The 18074-nt window shown below is 39.9% G+C and overlaps 2 long non-coding RNA genes across 2 annotated transcripts; both read right to left on the bottom strand.

Moving 5' to 3' along the window:
- On the bottom strand, positions 1-1353 carry LOC124306150 (uncharacterized). The gene is made up of 3 exons (XR_006908540.1): positions 1289-1353; positions 826-896; positions 1-108 (listed from the first exon to the last, which is right to left on the bottom strand). It is a non-coding gene; the product is annotated as an uncharacterized LOC124306150 (long non-coding RNA).
- Positions 1354-9461: 8108 nt separating this feature from the next.
- LOC124302984 (uncharacterized) lies at positions 9462-9722 on the bottom strand. Its single transcript, XR_006907803.1, has 2 exons — positions 9674-9722; positions 9462-9629 (listed from the first exon to the last, which is right to left on the bottom strand). It is a non-coding gene; the product is annotated as an uncharacterized LOC124302984 (long non-coding RNA).
- Between the last annotated feature and the right edge of the window lie 8352 nt (positions 9723-18074).

Genomic DNA, 18074 nt, shown 5'->3' with positions numbered 1-18074 from the left:
TGTGGAGTATCTGACGCAGATGCGGACGTTTTTTCTTTTTGTTTTCTGGCCTTTTTTTGTCCCACCATCGCCAATTTTTTTTTTTTTTCTTATTCTCGTTCGGGGTAGCTGTAAAAGCAGAACAACACAACTGAGAGTAACCTATTGCAGTCCACTACAATCATCTACGCTGGTCCGCGTGGAAAATTAAAAAAAAAACCATATAAGGTCGTATACGACTTCACCCGATTTCTTTTTAACTTTCTTTGAAGTATTTGTAAAAAAAAAAATTGAAAGTAAAAGTTGTAGTTTTCGATCTTCTTTTTAATAGCATTGGCATCATAATTTTGACGGCCCTGTTAACTCTATTTTCCATGAAACAATTTTTTTTAAATTGTTTTCTCCAGACAGACCACTTTTCCGTAAGATTCCATAAAAAATCACCAGATCGGGCCCGCCTAGAGTTCTGGACTTAAAAAGTAAAATCTAAATCAAATCATGCGACTGTACAATATTTTTTTTAGAGTCCACAACCCTACACGACTGCATTCTGACGATTCTTTTACTGAATCTACACATTTCGCCGAAGATTTACTAAAGTTGGTAACAAAATAAGTGTATTCTTTTTATTAAAAAAACAATCTAAATATGCAAATTGCATAAAGTATCCATCCGCGAGCAGGGCTTGCTATACCTCTTACTCTTTCGCAATACCGAATGGAAAACTTAAAACCTTCCCCAGCATTGTCTGTGTAAGCTATGTGTAAGGCTCCACTGTATGTTTGGAATGCCGATATTGAAATGGTGAGTAAAAAAACGCACCGCATGCATCACACAAGTACTTACGATTCGGAGTTTTTGGGACCTCCGCGCTGTCCGAGGCAACACCAGGTTGAGGCGTTGTACTTTCATCCATCCTGCAATGAATAAAATATTCTTTGTACAGATGGGGTGTAGGGAATAAGACCGGAATAAGTCGGGATGCGAACATGTCGGGTCAATTGTTATTGAGGAAGGGGGACTCTGCATAGAGGCCTTAACATTTTTTTATTTATGGAAACAAAAGTCGTATCTACAATCCGAAACGATAGATTGTTCGAAATGCTTCAATCGGCGTGTTAGAAAAATTGAAATTGGTATGTAACAAATTGTCGGAAGCGTTGTTTAGGAAATATTTTTTTTTGTTTAAAAAAAATGCATCTCCTACAATTTATTAGATTCCGATGTGAATATTTGATGACATGATTGTTGAACGGTTACCAACAAACGCTGATTCGGGATTTCCAAAGCGATTTGTGCGCGTACTCACATTTCGTCCTGGTTGACGATCCGATTTAACGCCTCCATCTCCGTCGCCAAATTGTCAACAGGATTCATCTGTACATAAGACAAGGAATATGCGATAATTCTGTTTGCAGCATTCAGTTTATTACGACTGCCATTGTTTCGTCCGATGAACGATTAAAATTCTAATCGACAACGCATACTGAAATGTTGATACAGGATATTCTTTCTCAACTCTTACGATTTTTCGTACGCGGGTTAGCGATTTTACCGTTCGTCTGAAAATTACTTTCGTTTTACTATGTACACAAGGGTGGTCGTTAGATGGCTTTTTTTGGAATTTCAATGTTGGATGGTCGTAGATCAGCTTGAAATATATTTTTTTTAAATCTCTAATTTTCAAAAATTTTTATTCTGAGCCCTTAGTGACCCTGCTGGCCCGTAATTTTCTTCGCTCAAAATAAAAATCTGAAAGAGATTAAAAATTTTTTTTTTATATAGTTAAAGCCGATCTACGACAATCTAACATTGAAATTGCAAAAAAGCAATTTAACGATCAATCTAATATCTATGGGGCATTCCACATCAAATTGCAACCAATGTACCTCACCTCCTCTCATTTTGATAATTTGTTAGTAGGATCTTGCAACCGACCCACAAGGGTCTCGGAATTTTTTTCAGATTTTTTTAGCCACTGGTGAAATTTAAAAAAAAAACGGAAAACCAATTTCGAGAACGACATTTTTAAAAATCTGAACAAATTCACACTGATTTTATGATTTAAAATACGATCCCATTATCGTGTCGTGCTTACAAATCATATTTTTAATTATAAAATCAGTGTGAATTTTTTCAGAATTTTAAAAGAAGCGTTTTCGGAATTGGTTTTTCAGTTTTTTTCTATTTCAGTGGTGGCTAAAGAAATCTGCAAAAAATTCCGACACTGTTTTAAGTCGGTTGAAATCGTGGTTGCAACATCATACAATGATCAAAATCGAAGAGGGTGAGGTACATGGGTTGTAAATTTGACGTGGAATGCCCCATATACAATATATATCTATTAGGATGGTCGTTAATCGGATTTTTTACGTTAATGGCTTCGAATATAAAAAACCATCTCTAATTTTTTCAGATTTTCATTTCGAGCTTTTAGTGGCCTTATTGGTCAGTGATTTTCTTTTTAATCAGAAAAAAAGGGAATTTTATGATTTCCGGAATCTTGCCTATTGACAGTGGTCTCAGATAGGAAATATCTTCAGGATTACGGAAAAAATTATTTAAAAAATCCCACCTGTGCGCAAAATTGTTAAGAATCGATTTGAATACCAAAAAATTAAGGATATTTGGAAATTGAGGAAAATGTTTTCCCAAAAGAAAAAAAAGAAAAAATAATCGAAAATGTGTACTATATTCTTGGGCATTAGAAGGGAATTCCCCACACATCTTCCTATACAATCAAAAATAAAAACGTTTGCCAATTCAAGGAAAATTAAATAAAGTATAAAATACAACTACAGGTCCTTCCCTTTATTTCTCTTCTTAATCTAAGTAAATAGACGAGCGTCAAACCTGCCGGTTTTTCCATACATGTAAAATAATTATGTTATTTACCTCGATTACCATCTTGATACCTCGAGAGCTGGCACTAAACTGAACACTGTGAAGTCTCTTAACTAGCTGCCTATATCAGAAAAGGGGAGGGATCCATACATTGTTGCTACTGAAATAATTTTGTCGTTCCGATCTCGCATCTCTCAAAATTCTTAAGAAATACTCGTCAAGACTGATATAAAATGGGCGTATGTTTTTTTAATGAGGAAAAGTTCTGACAGTAATGGAAAATAGAGATTACTAAAAACACATGTATTGTTTTTTAATAATAATTTTTTGTATCTCTTGTCGTTTACGAGATAAATGCGAAAAAACGCGAATTTCATGGAAAAATCAGGTTTAGTGGCCCGTACTACCACGCCGGTGTGAGTTACGACTTTTCCGCAATGGGCACTTTTGTAGAGCGTTTAATTCTGAGAAATACTTGTCTATGGTCAAAGCAATGCCATTAAATGCCGCTGAGCTACAGAAATTTAAAGATAAAAAATCCGAGTTTCCGTGTATTTTCAATGGGAAATCTTTACACGCCTTGGTCTAGGACTTAATATTAATATGAACGGCTCAAACTTTCAGGGAATTTTTTTTTTTGTCTTTCCAAAAAAATTTCCTGATGGGACCGAAGAAAAAAATAGTCGAAAAAAAGCACCCTAATATACCCCCCTTTGGTCGCTTACCCACCGAAAATGTTGGATCCAAAAATTGAAAGCTCATTGATTTTTTTTTTATCACAATCGACTCGGTTTATTGTTTTTTGCATTATACTTCGACTTCGCCGGTCGACTCTCGATTCAATTATTTATGAGGAAATTTGCATGTATATCTCGAAATATATCCCGAAACGACGAAGTTTACAATGTATTACTTTGTATGCGATCACGGCTTCCCCCAAATCTAGCTAGCAATTTTTCGATCGTCAGTCGCAACTCGTGTTACGAATGCTCAACATCGTAATCTCGTAATAAGGGAGTGACTTCTGTATGTGCTTTGCTGCGTCGCAAAACATACAAAAATGGATAAAAACAAACCGCAACGTGCGCGCGATCTCTGCGCTTACCGTGGTTGTAAGAATTCTAAATTTACGGGAACAAAACTATACAGATTTCCAGTGGCAGGAGATTGCCGCCTTGATGCGTGGGTAAAAAATACCGGTAAGTGTTGCATTGTAATTATTCGCATTTTTTCTCGAAATGGAAAAGTGCAAGAATCTCGGAGAACAGTGAAATCCAAAACAACTAACGCTATGCGAAAAAGGATGTACTGAAGAATGCTTGGTATATTTATTTCTTAATTTTTTAAAAAATTTTTTTTTTTTTTTTTTTCGATTCTATCAAGCATACAAATTTTTTTTTTTTAAATTTCATTTCCTAAATGAAAAATGAGTGCTTTCATGCATCATGAGAAACGTCTGCCCTGTGGCAGACGTCTGCCGAGAAACGTATGCCGTGTTTCTTGATAATGCAAAAAACTTGTAAAAAAATTGTGGTGGGAAAAAATTGTTGAACAAATTTCCGTTCATGTTCCTTTCTTATATTATAGAATGAATTTGTTCTTTTCTCTGAACATGTATGAAATTGTTCAGAATTTTCACTCCATTTGAAATTCAATTTTTATAATTTTGGTAAAATCGTGAAGGGTGAATTTTTGATACATGTTAGGAGAAATATTCCGTGTTGCATCTAAGAAGTATGCGGGGTATTAAACGATCAGAAATTAAACCTATATGAATTCTCGAAAACAGAATTTTTCGCAAAGAGACAATTAAAAAAAAAATCATTGCACTTGCTTGCAAATATATTTACATTAATTTCATAGTAGAAGAAATAAAGTTTTCTGAAGGTTTTCTGAACAACATTTTTTTAAACGATTGATTTCAAACTTTTTCACTTTACGATGACAACAAAAAATGTTCTTCGCATCTGCAGAATGTTTTTTTTTTACTGATTTTTACCTTATCTCAAAGTACTCAAAATTATCACCAAAACTCACTTTTGGTAGGAAAAAAAAATTCTTCTATCGAGTTTCAAAGTCAATATATTCACACGGCGCGGTTTGGCGCAGATGAGTCACTTGTTAATGCAGGTACATTTTTTCCGAAATCGCAGGCAATAAGTACTTGCTGACTTTATCACCGGAAACATTACGGACGTGGGGGTTATGCCGGGAGCATTTCAGCCCGATGTACTTCATTGGCAACAGACTTTCGCAACAGGCGATTCCTCTTATGTTTCTCGAGAGTGTTGACGATTCGAAGGCCAACCCGGAAGTCCGACCTTCATCCACATATGTGGAAGGTCCAGTGGATGATTGCGCAGTCCGTACAATGGTAAGTGATGCAATTTCTCTTGCAATGCCGCACCCGGTCGAGTTCGAGTCGTTGATTCTCAACGATTCTGCCGATGAACCGGTGCCGTTCATTTGCGCGTTTGCGGCGAACCACTCTGTCATACCGGCGGGTACCGTTTCCTCGGGTTTGACGGAAACGGTGCTTGTTATGCCTTGTGACTCTGTAGAGGTACAAAGCACAGGTGAGTCCGCCTTTGATACGGTTCACTCGTCGGCATCGGCGTGTGTGCCTATGGGCGTAGGTGAAGAAGATTTGCACGTTTCGGAGCATGCGCGTAAGTATAGGAAGACAGTGGTGAGCTTTGCTGATTCGGATGACGAAAATTGCACGTGGATGAGCGTAGAACCGCAACCCGATGATAGTAACCCTGCATGTCAGACGCCTGAGGGACACATGTCATGTGTGGGTGATCTGTCACTTCATGCAAAAGTGTTGCGTCATCAGCGTAAACAAAATGCCGCTTTGATACGGGAAAATGCATCGAAGACGAAAACGATTCGACAACTCCGTCAGAAGCTGAAGCGAGCTTTGAGGACAGGTGCACGTGTGGAGAGAAAAAAATTGTCCCTCGATAGTTTTCTTGATCAGCAAAAGAGTTTGCGGCCGGCAGCAAGAACGATGATGAAGCTCCAATTGCACCGGAAAAATGCTCCTTACTCGGAGGAAGAAAAAGATCTTGCAAAGCAGCTTTTTTATTACTCAGCGTCTGCGTATACGCGTTTGAGAGATGCAGGATGCATGTTTCCGGCGGAAAGTACCGTGCGCAATTGGATCTCGGAGGTTGACATAAAACCCGGCTTCTGCGATTTCATATTCCAGAAGTTGAAAGTCAAAATTGAAGAGTTGCCTATCGAAAATAGGGTATGCGCTCTAAAATGGGACGAGATGACAATCAAACAATTTGAAGAATATTCGGAGAAATTCGATTGCATCGAAGGTCTGGTTGATCTCGGCCCACTCGGTCGAAGGGATGAACGCGCGCGCTACGTCTTCGTTTTTTGCGTCGACAGTTTGAACGCAAATCAATCATGGCGTCAACAACTCGCGTATTTTCTTCCCGGGACTGGCATGAAGGCCGAGGAGATTCATACCTTGGTCGATGAATGCCTCCGTCGATTGCATGAAGCTGGAGCCGTAGTTCACCTCGTGACATGTGATCAGGGTCCCTCGAACCAAAAATTGTTCAATTCTTGTTTAAAAGTGTCAGAGGAGAGTCCGTGCTTTATGAGCGGTGGCCGAAATTACTTTGCGTCATTCGACTTTCCTCATTTGATAAAACGTCTTTTGAGCACGTTGCGAACACACAAAATACTGTACTGGAGGGGTCAGATTATCGCTTCGTATGAAGATTTTGTAAAAACTTGGAGATACGATAACTGCAGTACTACCTCGAATCTACTCTCTCACATCTCCGAGGCGCACTTGTTTCCATCGTCCTTTCAGGCGATGAACGTTAAGCGTGCTTTTCAAATTTTGAGCCGCCGTTTTGCAGCGGCAATAACAACTGCAGGCAAGGATCCGCACGGGCTCAACACGGAAACGTGGCAGGCTAGCGCAGCTTTTGCTGAGCGTATGAATAAAGTCATCGATTCATGCAATGCCTATGAGCTTTTGTGCCGAAATCCTGATAAGCGTCCGCTTGCCGACAAGAATCCCGAGATCGAGGAAACGCTGACAGAGTTCGTGAAGTTTTCTTCGGAATGGACGATTGCTGACCCAAGGAGAAAAGGGACGGCTGAAAATACTTCGCAACCACCGGTAATGAAAAAGGTGCCTTGTCTGAGAGGTCTGCCTCTGACAGTAAGAGCTATTCTACTTACGTATACGACGATAAAAAAGAAGTATCCCGGATTCGAGTTGGCAGCCGGACTGTGCAACCAAGATTCCGTCGAACACCTCTTCTCGAAATTTCGCCAGCGAGGTGGTCACAACCCAAATCCCACGGCTCGGATGGTTCGCTTGTCTCTGAGACACATCCTTTCTACCGGATACATCGGCAGCGGCAGCAGAGGAAATGTACAATGTCCTGACGCCGTTGCTTTGATAGAACCCTGCACGATGGTAGCTCGGGCTTTCGATACGCCAGAGAGTATGCCTGCGGATCCCACCGAACACGAATTCGACGAGGATACGGCAGAAGTTGAAAATGCTGTGGAAGCTCTGAGGCAAGAGCAGGAAACAGAAATGGCGAATGCGGAGACGTCGAAAGAAACGAAGTTACCGAGCTACGAACTTTGTGCAATCAATTATTTTGCTGGTTACGTAGCTCAGCGCAACCTGCGCAAATTTCCGTGCGATCGATGTCGTTTTGAAACCCTTAAAACTCCGATGGAAGCGTCATCGCCGAATGAGGTGTATACTGAACTTCGGGAATATGAACATGCTGACGCTGATGCGCCATCGGTGTCATATCTGAGCCGGCCCACAGACAAGTTCGAAAGCATCGTCAGATCGCAACTCGAAGCTTTTTATCGATTGTGGAAGACGCACTGGGCTTGCGAAGGTCTTTTGATCAATCTTATAGATGATATTATTACAGATACTGCCAGATTGTATCCTGACTGGTTTCACGAAGGTGATGAATGCCTTCAGCATCGCATAGAGCTTCTACGCTTTATGGTCAAAGTGAAGGTTTTCGCTCAGACTACATTCAACAATCGGGCAGTAGGATCATCTCGTACTACACACAAGCTGAACAGTAAGTTACAAAAAATTGAAGGTATTTAAATTGAATCGAAAGCTCTTAATGCGAAGATGTACCCTGACGTCAATCGGAGGCTCCATAGCTGCGCTTCATAACACTTTCTGTTGTGAAGACGTACCCGGGGAGGCTCAGTGAGTTGCGCTTAAGTATTCTCTTATTGAAGTCGTACCTGGCGATTGCCAGAGGCTCTATGAGCTGCGCTTCATGTATTTCCTTTTTTTGAAGTCGTACCTGGCGATTGCCAGAGGCCCTATGAGCTGCGCTTCATGTATTTCCTTTTTTTTGTTTTGAAGTCGTACCTGCCGATTGCCAGAGGCTCTATGAGCTGCGCTTCATGTATTTCCTTTTTTTTGGTTTGAAGTCGTACCTGGCAATTAACAGAGGCTCTGCGAGCTGCGCTTCAACCCGTATATAAATTTTTTGGTTGAATATCGGAAAATGGCATATAGCCCTAATGGCTAGCTAGTTTACATGCTATAATAATTTAACTGGCGAATCACTGGCTCTATACGTAATGTTTCTATATTTAACCCAAAAATTTAAATACGGGAACGGGGGGTGGTGTTGATTGCCTTCTCGTCGTGCCCCCCGAAAACGAGTGCATTAATTTTTCTTGCTGAATATCAAGTTAAATGTTCATGCTTATTATCCTGATTCAAGAATAGTTTGGAATATTATTAATTTCATTCCAATTATAGTGCACTCGGCTAAACAATCAACAAAAGTATGATTCACAGAATTCTTTCAACACTTTTCTTATTGACGTTCTGTGAAATCCAGATTTTTTCTCATCCGGGTTACCAAATAAGGAAACGGAAAAAAATGGAAAAAAATCTACACACTCTCGGAATTGTTTTTTTTTCATTCTTTATTTCTCTTCTCGGTTATCAAAAACACAAAAAAGGAAGCGGGATTAGGCAAGAATATGAAATAAAAAAAAATGTAAGGAAAAAAAAAGTCGGTCCACTCTCACTTTCATTTATTTTCTCTCTTCTGAGTTACCCGTAATAAAAAAGGGGCGGGGATTAAGTAAAAAAAAGAGACGCCAAAAACGGGGAACAAATCGATTCACTCTCGGTATTTTATTGTTTCAATTATTTGTTCTCTTATAAAAAAAAAAATAAGTAAATAAAAAAGAAAATGAAAAAATAAAAAGCGACCCAGGATCGAACCCGTGTCCCGCAATACCCCACCCTCATGTGGTATCCACTCAGCTGCGCTACAGCTACGTCCGTGTACGTCTGTTTGCTTGATATGTTTACGGAGCTTGCTCGGAATTCGCTGATGATTCTTTGGAAGATTCAGTTCGAGAAAAAAATAATTTTCCCCAACCACTTGCCCATTGCACATTTTGCATAAATGTTATCGAGCTGGCTTCGTATAGTTTTACATAGACTGCGTGTACAAATATTGGAGAACACCAGGCGTCACATATTTTCATATCAATAAAAAAATAATATTTATTTAAAAAAAAAAATAAGTATTCGGGCTGGGAATGGTTAATTATTTTGGTTCAGCGTCCGCTAATTGAATCCAAAATTTATCAAATCTGGAGATACTTTTATTCACTGACATTCATAATTGAAACAAGAAAAATCCCAATTCTTGCATTCCAGGAAACATCTGTGCGAGCGGGGACAAGGATGCGATTGGCAACCACTTGCTCGAGCGACCGAGTATATCTATATATACGCGATTGTGGGCCACCTTCGGTGCATGGCCGCCTAGGTGTCAGGTCGGAAATGGGCCACCTTCGGTGCGTGGCCGCCTACGTGTCACGTCGACGCTCCAATCTAGCTGGTATCACGAAAAGCCGAGCGTTGGAGATCTCCCTACTCATCTCTGATATAAATATAAAATGAACTATATTATGTATAACATCAAAAAAAATTTCGTATGGGTACAATATGTATAAAAATGCATGTACGTATATATATATATATATATATATATATATATAATTTATAGTTCATTTTATATGTTTATATCATTAACATCTTCCGATCTCAAATTCTCATGTGTGTTGATATTATATCTGCGTAGTCCTCGTTTCTAATATGATCGTTCAAAATAAAAACTCTTTTTTGTTTCACTTTATTAATCATACGCACAAATTCATATATTATAATCTCTCTATCTAATTATAATAACAATAGTATAAAGAAGATTATAATAACAATAGTATAAAAAAGATTATAATAACACTAGTATACGCATGAAGTTGGCGGTGGGGTGAGATGCCGAAAACAAAACAAAAAGCAGAGATGAGTAGGGAGATCTCCAACGCTCGGCTTTTCGTGATACCAGCTAGATTGGAGCGTCGACGTGACACCTAGGCGGCCACGCACCGAAGGTGGCCCATTTCCGACCTGACACCTAGGCGGCCATGCACCGAAGGTGGCCCACAATCGTGTATATATAGATATACTCGGTCGCTCGAGCAAGTGGTTGCCAATCGCATCCTTGTCCCTGCTCGCACAGATGTTTCCTGGAATGCAAGAATTGGGATTTTTCTTGTTTCAATTATGAATGTCAGTGAATAAAAGTATCTCCAGATTTGATAAATTTTGGATTCAATTAGCGGACGCTGAACCAAAATAATTAACCATTCCCAGCCCGAATACTTGTTTTTTTTTTTTAATAAATATTATTTTTTTATTGATATGAAAATATGTGACGCCTGGTGTTCTCCAATATTTGTACACGCAGTCTATGTAAAACTATACGAAGCCAGCTCGATAACATTTATGCAAAATGTGCAATGGGCAAGTGGTTGGGGGAAATTATTTTTTTCTCGAACTGAATCTTCCAAAGAATCATCAGCGAATTCCGAGCAAGCTCCATAAACATATCAAGCAAACACACGTACACGGACGTAGCTGTAGCGCAGCTGAGTGGATACCACATGAGGGTGGGGTATTGCGGGACACGGGTTCGATCCTGGGTCGCTTTTTATTTTTTTCTTTTGTTTTTTATTTACTTATTTTTTTCTTTTAGAAGAGAACAAATAATTGAAACAATAAAATACCGAGAGTGAATCGATTTGTTCCCTGTTTTTGGCGTCTCTTTTGTTTACTTAATCCCCGCCCCTTTTTTATTACGGGTAACTCAGAAGAGAGAAAATAAATGAAAGTGAGAGTGGACCGACTTTTTTTTTCCTTACATTTTTTTTTATTTCATATTCTTACTTAATCCCGCTTTCTTTTTCTTGTTTTTGATAACCGAAAAGAGAAAAAAAGAATGAAAAAAAAACAATTCCGAGAGTGTGTAGATTTTTTTCCATTTTTTTTTTCCGTTTCGTTATTTGGTAACCCGGATGAGAAAAAATCTGAAGAAAAAAAAAAAGAGACCGGGTCGATTGTATAAAAACTCTCTTTCATCTGTTTAATGATATTATCCCCATTCAGCCGTTTCCCCACCGAAAATCTTGAATCCAACCATTGTTTAATGAGATCATGCACAGTATTTCAAAACCTGTAAAAAAATCTGATTTTTGGAGAAATATTCAAAAATGACTGTACAAAAAGATCAGGCGAGTTCCCGAACATTTAAACAAGAAAATAATTATTCAAAATTAGACTTTTTCATGGCAGCAAATGGACCGTGACTTTCGAAAACAATTGAAGAGGTCGTAAATGCTGGGAAAAAAGTGAAATCACCTACGCATCCGATGAACATTATTCTTGTTATGAGTCTTATAAAAATGTTAGCTAGCCGCAACTTCGAGGACAAAATCATGAATTAATTACCGTTACGACTCATGACTTCCGGTCTCGAGGTCAGGTTATGCACTTGATAGCTGGCAAATTGACGTTGCCAAATTAACAAGTAAACTAGTCAAATTTATACTAATAACCATATTTTTTTTTTATGCAACAACTAATTACAATAAACTAATTTATCATCTATATTAATTTTTTAATCTACACATTTTGAGGGGATTATCACATCAATCCGCAACGATAAAAATATACTACAGTTGTTCAATACACGCGTGGTCAGCATGATCTCATTAATGAAGGCGTAATGGGATTTGGGGAGGAAACAGAGTGAAGGTAAAGGCATGTAGAATTGTCAGATGAATGTCCGTAAGAGTTTGTTTTTTCCAAATATTGACGCACTCATGAACAAATACTATTCAAATTTTTGTGACTGAATAACGTCTGGATTTCACAGAACGTCAATAAGAAAAGTGTTGAAAGAATTCTGTGAATCATACTTTTGTTGATTGTTTAGCCGAGTGCACTATAATTGGAATGAAATTAATAATATTCCAAACTATTCTTGAATCAGGATAATAAGCATGAACATTTAACTTGATATTCAGCAAGAAAAATTAATGCACTCGTTTTCGGGGGGCACGACGAGAAGGCAATCAACACCACCCCCCGTTCCCGTATTTAAATTTTTGGGTTAAATATAGAAACATTACGTATAGAGCCAGTGATTCGCCAGTTAAATTATTATAGCATGTAAACTAGCTAGCCATTAGGGCTATATGCCATTTTCCGATATTCAACCAAAAAATTTATATACGGGTTGAAGCGCAGCTCGCAGAGCCTCTGTTAATTGTCAGGTACGACTTCAAACCAAAAAAAAAGGAAATACATGAAGCGCAGCTCATAGAGCCTCTGGCAATCGCCAGGTACGACTTCAAAAAAAGGAAATACATGAAGTGCAGCTCATCGAGCCTCTGGCAATCGCCAGGTACGACTTCAATCCAAAAAAAAGGAAATACATGAAGCGCAGCTCATAGAGCCTCTGGCAATCGCCAGGTGCGACTTCAAACCAAAAAAAAGGAAATACATGAAGCGCAGCTCATAGAGCCTCTGGCAATCGCCAGGTACGACTTCAAACCAAAAAAAAGGAAATACATGAAGCGCAGCTCATAGAGCCTCTGGCAATCGCCAGGTACGACTTCAAACCAAAAAAAAAAAGGAAATACATGAAGCGCAGCTCATAGAGCCTCTGGCAATCGCCAGGTACGACTTCAATAAGAGAATACTTAAGCGCAACTCACTGAGCCTCCCCGGGTAGGTCTTCACAACAGAAAGTGTCATGAAGCGCAGCTATGGAGCCTCCGGTTGACGTCAGGGTACATCTTCGCATTAAGGTGGTTCTGGAGGTACACGTATCAGCCAAAAGTTTCGACCGCAGCGTACAGTAAAACCCAAGTCTTATATGATGCCGTCAGTTAAGAACTTTTGACAGAGCTAGTACACTCTGTGTGTCCTACGCAATCACACCTCATGCATGGATGGGTCCCCTACACGCATAGAGCGCGGCGCTGTAATCGTGGCAACAGCGTAATTCTCTTGTATATTTGTAGCTTCCACCGTGTATCAGTGTTTTACGAAATATTGTTAACAAAAGAGCGTGAAAATGTCATTACGAGTGAGATTCAAGGGTCGGTTTTTGAAGAAGATTTTGTTGGAGTTTGTAAGCCTTATAAACAATTATTAATGGTAAAGACTTTACTACCAACTTTAAAAGATTTGAAAGGCGTGATTTCCAACGAGATGATTAAAAAAATAGCAGGAGCCGGAATCCACTATGAAATTCTAAAAGAGATATATTTAAAAACCGGCGAAGTGGGAATAAAAAAATTATTATCCGAGAAAACGATCTCAAACAAACCAAAGGTTACACAAGCCACAAAAATTATCGACAAGGTTGTTGTGCACCTAAAAAATAAGCTTTGATTTTAATATAACTTGTTTATTTATTTTTAAAAAATATATTGTTGTTGTTTCAAATATTTTTCATCATTTGTTAGACACTCAATACATATTTGATTTATTGATGCATTTTATTTTATAAAGACACACAAATGTCGACCAAACATGGTTGTCAAATGTCGTGTATATATATACACTGTAACGTGGCATTTTTACTGCGCGTTCCACACGGCTCCCCGAACTCTGGACGGACCATAGACTTAGGGAGCACGCGGAGCAGACCGCGGCTCATTTCGAAAAAGAGCGCCAGGACAACAGTCACGCATCCGAGACTCTAAGAGGGGACCATCGCCGGTTTAGCGAATAAGACTTTTCAGGATTTTTGTTTATTTTTTTTTTGGGTGGCGAGTAAATGCGGCTTCAGACAGGGGATCGGCAGCAAATCCGAACGACGTTACTGGATGGCAATCGCGGCGGATCGCGACGATAGGAGGGCCTCGCACGAGGCTACGGAGAGAGCGTCAACGGAGAGCTCTGCCGCGAGGGAATCCAAGGCGGACGAGATTCCCGTTGGTGGCCGGCGAGCCGTAGCCCCCCCCCCCCTCCGTCGCCCAACCGACGACAGGTACCCTCGCGAAGTCGTCACCACGCTACTGCCGAGCTACGGGGTACCCGAGACTGGCCAGCCAATAAACACCCCGCGACAGCGGAATTCAACGATAGCGATACGCTAGATTGTAAGAATTGCGTAACGAGAACCCCAATTCGATCGGGAAAATTTTGACTATGGATGGCGCCTATGTTCGGGGCATGTTCGAATTGCGGCTCCGATTTGCAGGACTCGTCACTTGAGTCCTGGCGACAGTTCGCGACAGTTGAGTAGAGTAAAAATTCAAAAAAAAACCTGTCTGAAGTGTGTGTGCCATGGCCGAAACAGGAGTTGGCGCGTTCTTGGTGTGGTTGCGAAGCGGTAAGCGCTATAAATTCTTTGCGAACGCATTTCGAGTGCAAGTAGATCGGCGCACCGGCACCCGGTTGGCCTAGCCCTTGTTGAGTTAGAGTAGTACTCGAAATTCGTTTGCCGATCTCCTTGATGATGACCGTAGCCTGAGTTTCGCGATAACGCGTAGAGTCAAGTGGATCCCTGTAAAGTCTCGCGTAGAGTTACGGTTTCGAGTGGGGAACAATTTCGGAGTGACATTGAGTGCGGCCAAATTCCGCTGCACAGGGTCTCGTCGAGTCGTCATAATACGCTATACACTCGCACGATCAAAGAAAAAAAAAAGCTTCCTAGAGTGATTAATTTGGTCGCGATTAGCGCGTCGAGTCACGTCTTTTTGATTTAGTTTACGAATGCTTGTGCATCAGTAAGGTGGCGACTAGCGCCCGTAGAAATAAGATATTAGCTAGATTCAATCACGATTGCGATTAGCGCGTCGAGTATGATCTAGATGACGTTTTTGTTCAGCGGTGTATAATTAAGTGACGAGTAGCGTCGTAGTCGAGGCCGATCGCGAGCAGCGCATCGAGTCCGACTTTCTTTTTGATTTTTGCGAGTTAGGGTATTATTAAGACGGCGACTAGCGCACGTAGGCCGTAGAGGTCTCCTAGATTTATTCATTTTTTTTTATTATTTGGTCTGTTTCTCCCTTTCTTATTTCTTTTGGATTAAATTTAAACCTGTGTATGTGGAATCGCGAAGGACGACTTGCGCAGTCGTATGATTATTTTTATTTTTTTTGTAATATCGCTGACGAGAAATATATTATTGGAATTTTATAGTGATTTGGCCAAACCACGCGTTGGCTTACTTGTGTTACATCTCTCTCTACCCAAAAATTACCCCTCCCCTCTCCGCGGTACTGAGCTATCGAGTATATGGTCGCGGTATTTCGCATTACCGATTTCGAGGCGTGTTAATCACGCCAGGCGCCCAACAAATTTCGCGATATTGTTTTAGGTCCAGGGTACATCGTGGACGCCGATTTATTGTGTACGAGGTAAGTTCTCGGTCATTTTCTCCGAGTGACCGAAGAGCGGTAAAAATCCACGTCACAACACGTATGAATGAATGAAATAAATTTCATTTGTTGAGAGAAAACATTTATTTCAACTCGTTTCCGCAATTATTGAAACTCAGAAAAAAACACATTTCAAATTCCCGGAATTTACCGCGCGCCCACCAGATCGCCGCAGCGAACACTGTTGCCATTTCATCACAGCTGATTGTGTTTTCGTGGCGTGAATTCCGTGACGAATAAAATTAATACTTTTCGAGTGTCAATATCTCCGAAACTGAGTAATGGAAAATTACCATTTTTTTTTAAAGAATCGCACAATAGTACTGCATACACGTGCATTTTTATTCGAAAACGGTAAGTGGCGTTTAGCGCCTATAATAAAAAATCTGAGCATAGTCTATCCGTTCACGTGTTAGGTATAGGCATCGCGTACAAAATAACCGATTTTTAATTGCAATTATCTCACAAACTACGTAGTGAATTGATTTAAAAATTTAGGAATCGCTTCATTAAGGTTGTTTCTACACCATATTGAAATTTTATGCAATCCGTAAGTCGATGAAAAAACTCCAGAACTACCTTAAAAGTAGTTATTGCCTATTTTGTATCGAGTTCGGTTGGAGTACCCTGCTGAGGACGCGTAAACTAGAAATAATAACGGTTGGGTGCCCTTGTGACGGGCGACTCTGAAACGCCACGTTACAACTCCCTCCTCCCAGGGGGAGATCGGGCAGGTCTTCTACCTAGGTAATGTCACGAAGGCTCTTATCAGAAATTATGGAGGCTGACCCGTAAACTGACGAATAAGTGGTTTCGTTGTCCATTGACAACACTAGCCAAAAGAATTAACGGAAATTACGTAAGAGACGGTAGAAACGGAAAACGCGTAAGCTTCGGTAGTTTTTAACGTATGATAGTGTGCGCTAGTTAACAAAATATGAAAAGTATGGTAAAAGATCACACAAAAGGCGAGTCAAGTAATTTAGGCTTGTATATCCGAGCGTTGATTGTTAGTTTTTGCTTTTGGTTCAGGAGTTTTTGCCCTTACCTCAGTCAGTGACGGTTTTTGCGAGAAATCAGTTGATATAGAGGGTTGTTTAGAGTGATTACGAGACAGGTAACGTCGACGGAATAAGTCAGAATCGGAGTTTTTTCGCGGTAGCTTAAATCGGTAGGCAAGATGTTAAATTTCCACGACCGCTCGGAACGGTAGAACTGAAGTAAAGTTTTGACGGTAGCTTAAAACGGTAGAAATGAAGTTACGCATTTGAGGATAAATCAGACGGTAGAAATAAGGTAGAATTTAGACAATGACTCGAACGGTGAAGGTAGTGTTAAGTTTTCCGATAGCTTAGCGTTACGGAAATGAATTTAGACCTTTACGGTAGGTTGACGGTAGCTGAAGACGGTAGAGAAGTTAACGAACGGTAGATAGACGATAGCAAAAACGGTAGGAAATGTTAACAAGCGGTAGATAAACGGTAGATAAGAAAAATCGGTAGTGAAAAATGAATTTAAGTGGATTTAGCAAAAACTGGAGGGTCGAAATAGAATTTTGAATTAGATAGGCCGAAATAGAATTTAGAAAAAATCTTTAACCAAGGAGGCACTTAGGGTGGCGGATCCTTAAGCTCACGGCGCTGATACGGGCCCGCTAAATGGTTGTTGTCTGTTGTAAGAGATAGTTTGAGGATGGTAAGCAGGCTGTGAAATCAACGTAACACCAATTCAACTGAAGAGATATTCAAAAACAGATGTATTTTATTCTTTGTATTTTCTGTTGGGATTTGTGCTCTGTGTCGGAATTAATTATGAGCGGGATAGTATTGTGAACGGAGAGATTAATCAGCACACACGTTGAGTTTTAGCGAGTACGGAGGAGATATATTTATAGAGAAAGGCCAACGGCCCAATACAAAAGTCACTAGGTCTAACCTAGTTAGTCATAACTAGTTAGATGTTCTCCATTTCAACATCCCCACTAGAACATATACTTTTACTTGAGACCCATTTGACAATTACAAAAATTCTGCTTACTACTAAACAATTGTTTTGTTAAAATGTCTGCTGTCATTTTTTCAGTGCCAACGTGATCTACTTTTATATATTTTTGAGATAACTTTTGACGGACGAAATGATGCCTAACATCTATATGTTTTGATCTAGCATGATATCCATCTGTCTGAGCTAAGTTAATTGCACTTTTATTGTCACAATAAATTGTGATTGCTTTGGTTTGATTATTTGGCCAAAGTTCTTCTTTAAATTGCTTTAGCCACATCGCTTCCTGTGTTGCTGAGCTGAGTGCCATATACTCCGCTTCAGTAGTGGACAGAGCGACGGTATGTTGTCGCTTGCAATTCCAGGATATTGCAGCTCCTTGTAGTATAAACACGTACCCAGTGCAGGAGCGTCTTTCGTCGGTATCGCTAGCCCAATCAGCGTCACAATAT

The sequence above is a fragment of the Neodiprion virginianus genome, chromosome 1 (assembly GCF_021901495.1).
Source record: "Neodiprion virginianus isolate iyNeoVirg1 chromosome 1, iyNeoVirg1.1, whole genome shotgun sequence".
In the NCBI taxonomy this organism is placed as follows: domain Eukaryota; kingdom Metazoa; phylum Arthropoda; class Insecta; order Hymenoptera; family Diprionidae; genus Neodiprion; species Neodiprion virginianus.
The sequence above is the reverse complement of the archived record's forward strand: the minus strand, read 5'-3'. Positions and strand labels throughout refer to the sequence as shown.